The 7,203-nt window shown below is 36.0% G+C and overlaps 1 pseudogene; it reads right to left on the bottom strand.

Moving 5' to 3' along the window:
- Nucleotides 1–6,253, bottom strand: part of LOC101361230 (ras-related protein Rab-2B pseudogene) — a 110,188-nt pseudogene extending 103,935 nt beyond the window's left edge.
- Between the last annotated feature and the right edge of the window lie 950 nt (nucleotides 6,254–7,203).

The raw sequence follows: 7,203 nt of genomic DNA, 5'->3' as shown, positions 1-7,203 counted from the left end.
GTAGTAACTGTTAAATGAGAAACTATTTTGTTCTGTAAGCCTTCATCTTAAGTGAGAATAACAGCACAATTAGAAGAGCATAGTCAATGTCACTGAACTGTGCGTGTAGAAATTTTTGACATGGTGTATCTTCGGCTATGTGTATTTTCACCAAACAAAAAAAGAGGTTGAGAAGTTAGAGGGTTGATATGTTGTGGGGTTGTTAACCAATGTTATAAAACAACATGTGTACTTCTGTTTCACGAGAAACTATTTGTTCTGTAAGCCTTCACCTGAAGTACAATTAAAAAAATAAATAAATAAATAAATAAGAAAGAAATAGAAATGTACAATGTTATAGTGCTTGGCAGCGAAGTGATGATGCATTGAGCAAGCACACAGAGACATCATTCCCATAAAACTTGTAACATTATAGTTCAGGGACTATTGAACCTTTAATACAAATCATTTGTGTTGTCCCTATATAACTCAAAACATTTTATTCTTTTATATTTCTCTTTGGCACAATGTGCCAACGACAATGTTATTGTCAGGGTGGGAAGAAAAGACACCTTAAGTCTGACCCGTGTGCAGTACATTTGGAGACCTGCTTGAGGAAAGTACATATCTCCACCACATATAAGCAACATGAAGACTCAAATTTGTCATTGAAGTCAGATTATTTTCAAAATTAACTTATTTCCCACACTCTCCCCTTTCTTTCTCATATTTTCAGGATCACTTAGAGTCTGTTGTTTCTCTTTACACTCTGTCAGTGTCATGCCTTCAAGTAATTCTAATAGGACAATCTTCAAGATTGAATAGGGAAGATACCTGGATAAAGCCAATATGTTTAGTTTCTATAATGTCTGTTTATTATTATTTACTCTTAGACTTATCTGGTAGAACTCATCAGAATAAAAAAACAAAAAACAACAACAACAACAAAAAAACTTGTTGCTGTGGAGTCTATTCTGACTCATAGCAACCCTATAGGACAGAGTAGAACTGTTCCATAGGGTTTCCAAGGAGTGGCTGGTGGATTTTAATTGCCGATCTTTTGGTTAGCAGCCGCGCTCTTAACCACTATGCCACGAGACCTCCAGAATAAAAACAAAATAAAACATAAAGCAATTTATATCTTTATGTATTAACCTTTTGCTGATATGGATTTAAATTCATTTACACTAAAAATGGACTTGCTCAGTAAATTGTTTCTTCATCTTTCCCAGTTTGCTTTGCTTTGAAATCATGTTCCTTATTCTTTTCTTCTTTTACAGCTTGCCAAAGACAAAATTTTCAGTGAGCATAGAGCAGGGAAAATGGGGAGACTAAAAGAAATACAATATAACAGAATAAACTGCTTTAAATTCCAGTGAGAAAATAAAAATGATTTGTGTTAAAGGTTAAATAGTCCCTAAACCATAATGTTACAAGTTTTATAGGAATGATGTCTGTATATTCTTGTGTAATGCATCATCAATCCACAGCCAAATACTAACATTGTATAATTTTATCTCCACAGAACAATATTTGGATACCACTTACCTCTGAGGCAGTTCTTTTGGAAATTATAAATATATTTCTTTCCAGAGATCAAACGAATGTTCATCAAAATGAAAGATGAAGTGTGGAATCTGAAGTCACAGCTGCTTTATGCAATCTGGAAGGCGTGCAGAATTTCTCATTTTAGTTCACTTCTCCAAACTTTGTAGATAGAAGCCTAAAATGATATATTTGATTTTTTTTAATATATATTATTCTCTTCTATGGCTGTGTAAATGATTGCAATCAATCAGATTTTCTTTGTTCAAGAAGAGCCATGAAATTACAATATGACGTTTTTGTATGTGCAATCTTAGTTATTCAATGGGCAGTGGCTGACAGATTAACAGTCTTACTGTGGCAAGAGCATGATGCTATTTTGGACAAATATTTTTACTTGGGAAAAGTTAACTTAGAGTAAGTTGATTATTTTTTTAAGTCTTCTTTGAAAATAGTTTTGAAGGACTTAAAACTACAATTGGAGTCTATTATTTTACATTTTTTATGAACTAACATGGTTATTTTAATGATACTATTAAGCCATTACGACTTTCTAAATCAAAACAGACATCTGCAGCAAAAATAAAATTGTCAATTTTATGGTAGTTTAATATATAAGCATTTTCAGGGAAGTATTGTTGCCTATCCCAAAAGTGTTACATTAGCTGCAAAATGATTTTTAAGTATCGGCAAAACTAATCTTATTATTAAAGAATGAACAACTGCGGTAAGCTGGGTTATAATCAAACCATGATGCATTTCTTGATATTTAGAAAGAAAACCTATGTTCACTGAAAGTTTTGCAAATACACGGTTCCTATGAAATAAACCTAAGAATATTCTGGTTTTGCTAGAAGATTCAAAAATGAATTCGATCCTAAACTTTAACTGTATGATATTTAATATAATTCTCCTTTTTGAGTTGTGTAGTACACTGAAAAACGTTATTCTCAAATAAAATTTAGAATAAATGTTATTTGATAAAATATTATACAGAGCTTGGACATTTTTCCCCTCCAATATAGGTACTTTTCTCTCTGGATCATAAGATGAAAAATCAGTATGTCAAAGCTAAGGTGTAATATACATACAAAGCAACATAATGTTTGAGTACTCATGAAACCAAGTTAAACTATGGTGGAGTTATTTCTGATATTTACTAATCAAACTTTGCTTACACATAAAAAACTTGATTTCGCTTGATTAGAAAGAGTGCCAATATTTCATGCACTGATTCTTTCAAAATATTTTGGTTTGTCTATCTTGTGCCAGGTATGAGTTATGCTGGTTTATGAGTGGGATACACAGCTCCTAGGCTCTCTGGTCCATGGCTCTTTCAACACCGGTGTGTGTGTGTGTGTGTGCATGGAGATAATAGAGAGAAAGCCTGAGTTATACATAATTAAAATTTTGGTAAATGCTACGTAGGAAACAAAGAAGGTAAAGAGTTTGATAATGATGGGGGAGACCAACATTAACGGTGTTTTCTCAGAAGAGATAACATTTAACATGAGACTTGAATAATGATAAGAAACCAGCAATGTAAAAAGAATAGAGAAGAGGGTTGTAGGTAAAAGAATAAATAGCACATGTGTTTCCTGAAAAAGAAAATGAGTTTCACATGTTCAATGTGGCTACAGTATAGTGGATGCAGAGAGAGGCCTACAAGAGGCAGCCTGGATGGGACGAAGAGCATTTAGGCCTGGATGTAGAGTTTGGATTTGATTTGAAGTACAATGGGAAGATATTTAAAAGTTTTAAGCAAATGATCATGTCTGTGTTTTAAAAATATTATATTCTAGGTGCTTCATGAAAATAATATAATTATAGTTGATAGAGATATATTTATAAAATCCTGTTGAAGAACCCCATTGCCATCAAAGGGGTTCCTACTCATAGTGACCCTATAGGACAGAGTAGAACTGCCCCTTGGGATTTCAAAAGCTGTAATCTTTATAGAAGCAGACTGCCACATCTTTCTTCCGCTGAACAGCTGGTGAGTTTGAACTGCCGATTCAAACTGCCGACCTTTTGGGTAGCAGCTGAGCCCTAACCCGTATGCCACCAAGTCTCCTTATTTATAACATAATATAAATATAATATATTTATTATATAATTTATTGATAAAATCAGCAAGATAGAAGCATACATTCTAAAAAATATATAGTTTTTACATAAAAGCTCAATCCTTTTTTTTTGTTTGCTTGTTTTGGGTACCTGTGAGACAGAAATTATCCTCTTGAGTGGTTAGTCTAGAGTTTACAGCAAACAATTTGGACATATGCATTTAGAGTTTGTTCATCCATAAACGATGTTTAATGGTCCTTAGGTGATGATCACTTTCTCTCTGAGGAAAAAGCGTATAGAAAGAAGGGAATTCTAAAATGCTCATGTTATCACATTAAAAAAAAGAAGCAAAACTATGTATGAAATATTCTCTTTACCTTGAGAGGAACAGAAATAGTCATACTTGTAGAAATAAATCATACTTCTTATATGCATTTAAGGTGTCCAAAGAGAAATGAGTTGCCAATCAATCATTCAGTGTTTGCTGAAATTGTGACGTTTGACAAGGCAGTCATGGAGGTAGGAGGAAAGGCAGGAGATCATGGCCTCCCAGAAGCCAAGTGGGGAGGTTTCATAGATCAAGGAGTGGCTGACAGGGTCACTGCTGGAAGGTCAGGAAGGTGAGAACTAACAATAGTCATTTCAATTTAGCTACTTAGAGTCACCGGTCACTTTAACAAGGAACAGTTTCAGTTGAGCATGGTGATAGCAGTCAGGGTGGAAATGTATAAAGAGTGAATGGGATGTGAGGAAAGGGAAATAGCAGGTGAAGAGAGGGGGAAAAAGAGTTTTCAACCACCCTCACTGCCTGCTCTTTCACCTTTGTGAATTAAGACAGAAAGGACTTAGATTAGGTCACCCTACTTGTAAAAAGATAAATCAAGGGAAATTGTGGATGTCTCAAAGTCAGGAGTTGCGCATATCCGCTATTTAGGCGGCAGGATTCTGATGCAAAATGGTCTCAAAAGTTTGGGAAGATGTGAAATGAGCTAGCCTTCTTCATATCAGTCACCCCATTCAAGCACAAGACCTCCTGCCACTACCCGTGGTATTTCAAGGTTTATACCGGTGAACATTTCAAAAATCTATCCTCATAATCCAGACTTTCTGATATCTGATAATTTTGTCTTATCCCATTTAAGAAACATTCTGGTAGCAATAACAATAGAAATAACGTTTATCAATGCTTGAATATCTACCATTTATCCAACAATAATCAATTTGATACCTCTAATTTAATCCTCACAGCATAAGGAGTTAAGATTTATCCCAGGTATGCAGATTAAGAATTTGGGGTTCACAGAAGTATACTGACCCGCATATTTTTATTTATAAAATTCTATCATAAATTTGATATAAAGATGTGATAAATATCTAAGGTACCTAACATTGTAACTGATGGTGCAACATTTGGCCGTATTCAACTGTCTCTTTCTTAGCTAAGACCACTGTTCCATTTGGACATTGGATCTCATCTCTTGCATCCTTAAGACTTTTTCAGTTACAAATATTTCCCTCTCTACACATTGTTGTTTTTTATTTCTACTAGATCATTCCTATCAGCATACAAATATGCTGTAAAATTTCACATCTTAAAAGAATCCTTTGATCTCACATCTCTCTCCATTTCTTTGCTTTTTTCCCAGCAAAACTCATTCAAAAAGTTGTCTCTATTTGCTGTCCTAACCAGACCCTCATTATCTCTTCCATATCTCACTTAGGCTTTGTTCACACCATTTCACTGAATCAGTGAATTCCACATCGTTAAACCCAATGACTAATTCTCAGTCCTAATATTACATGGCAACAGCCCTTGATGCAAGTAGGTTACACCCTCCTGCTTGAAACATATACTTCATTTGGCCTCTGCCCGCGGCCAATTCTGACTCATAATGACCCCACAGGGTTTCCAAGGTTGTAAATCTCTACTGAAGCTGACTGCCACATCTGTCTCCTGCCACTGGTGGTTTCGAACTACTGACATTTCAGTTAGGAAACCGTTTACTCTTGGCTTTCTTTTTACGTTACTGGTTGCTGCTTCTCAGTTTGCTTTTTAAACTTGTTCTCATCTTACAAACTCTACAAGTTGTAGAGTCACAGGACTCAGTCCTTGGACCATTACTTCTACTGCATACACTTCTGAGTTGATCTCATATAGTCCCACAGTTTAAATCCCTTCCGTGTGCTGAAAACTTCCAAATTTTACTTCCAGCCTGAACCTACTGTTTAAACACCAGATTCATACACACTCCAATCTACTTATTGCCACTTGGATGTCTCATGGGCAACTGTATTATTTTCCTATGGCTGCTAATTACCACATACTTGATGGCTTAAAACAACACACATTTATTCTCTTGCAATTCTTAACGCCGTAAAGGCAAAATCACTTTGGCCAAAACAAGGTGTTAGCAGGGATACTCTCCCTCCAGAGGCTCTAAAGAAAATCTGTTTTCTCACCTTTTCCAGGTTCTAAAGCGGTATTCCTTACATTCCTTGATTCATGGTTCCTTGCTCCATTTTCAAAATCAACATCATAGCAATTTGTTTCAGTGTTCACAGTACCTTCTTCTGCTGTCAAATCTTCCTCTGTCTTTCTGTTATAAGGACACTTGTGATTGAATTTTAGGGTCCACTCAGGTAATTCAGGATAATATACCATGGATTACCAGAAGAATGAACAAACCTGTCTTGGAAAAAGTACAGCCGGAATGCTCCTTACAAGCAAGGATGGCAAAACTTGGTCTCACGTACTTTGAGCATGTTTTCAGGGGAGACCAGCCCCTGGAGAAGGACATCATGCTTGGTAAAGTACAGTGTCAATGAAAGAGAGGAAGACCCTCAATGAAATGGATTAACACAGTGGCTACAACAATGAACTCAAGCATAGCAATGATTGTGACGATGGCGCAGGACCGGGTAGTGTTTCCTTCTGTTGCTCATAGGGTTGCCACTAGTGGGAACTGACTTGACGGCACCTAACAACAACATCCCCATCTCAATATTCTTAATCACATCTGCAAATTTCCTTTTGCCATATTATCTAACATTAATGGGTTCTTGGGATTAAGATCTGGATATCTTTGTACTCTAGTATTAAACTGACCACAGTATTTAAACATAAAATGGCTGAAATAAAATTCTTGATTCCCTGCATTATTCATGCTTTTTGTCCTATTCTTCATATCTCAGTGAGCAGAAACGTCACCTAAATGGTTTTTCAGCCAGCCACTTTAGATAGACTCATATTGTCTTAGTATCTAGTGTTGCTATAACAGAAATACCAAAAGTGGATGGCTTTAACAAAGGGAAATTTATTCTCTCACAGTCTAGGAGGCTAGAAGTCTGAATTCAGGGTGCCAGCTCCAGGAGAAGTCTTTCCCTCTGTCGGCTCTGGGGGAAGGTCTTTGTCATCAATCTTCCCCAGTTGAGGAGCTTCTCAGCACAGGGACACTGGGTCCAAAGAACACATTATTCTCCTGGTTCTTGTTTCTTGGTGATATGAGTTCCCCATGTCACTCTGGTTGCTTCTCTTTTTATATCTCAAAAGAGATTGACTTAAGACACAACCTAATCTTGTAGATTGAGTCATGCCTCATTAACATAACTGCT

Source organism: Trichechus manatus, unplaced genomic scaffold (assembly GCF_000243295.1).
Source record: "Trichechus manatus latirostris isolate Lorelei unplaced genomic scaffold, TriManLat1.0 scaffold00243, whole genome shotgun sequence".
Lineage (NCBI taxonomy): Eukaryota > Metazoa > Chordata > Mammalia > Sirenia > Trichechidae > Trichechus > Trichechus manatus.
Note: the sequence above shows the minus strand (reverse complement) of the source record. Positions and strands in the feature narration are given on the sequence as shown.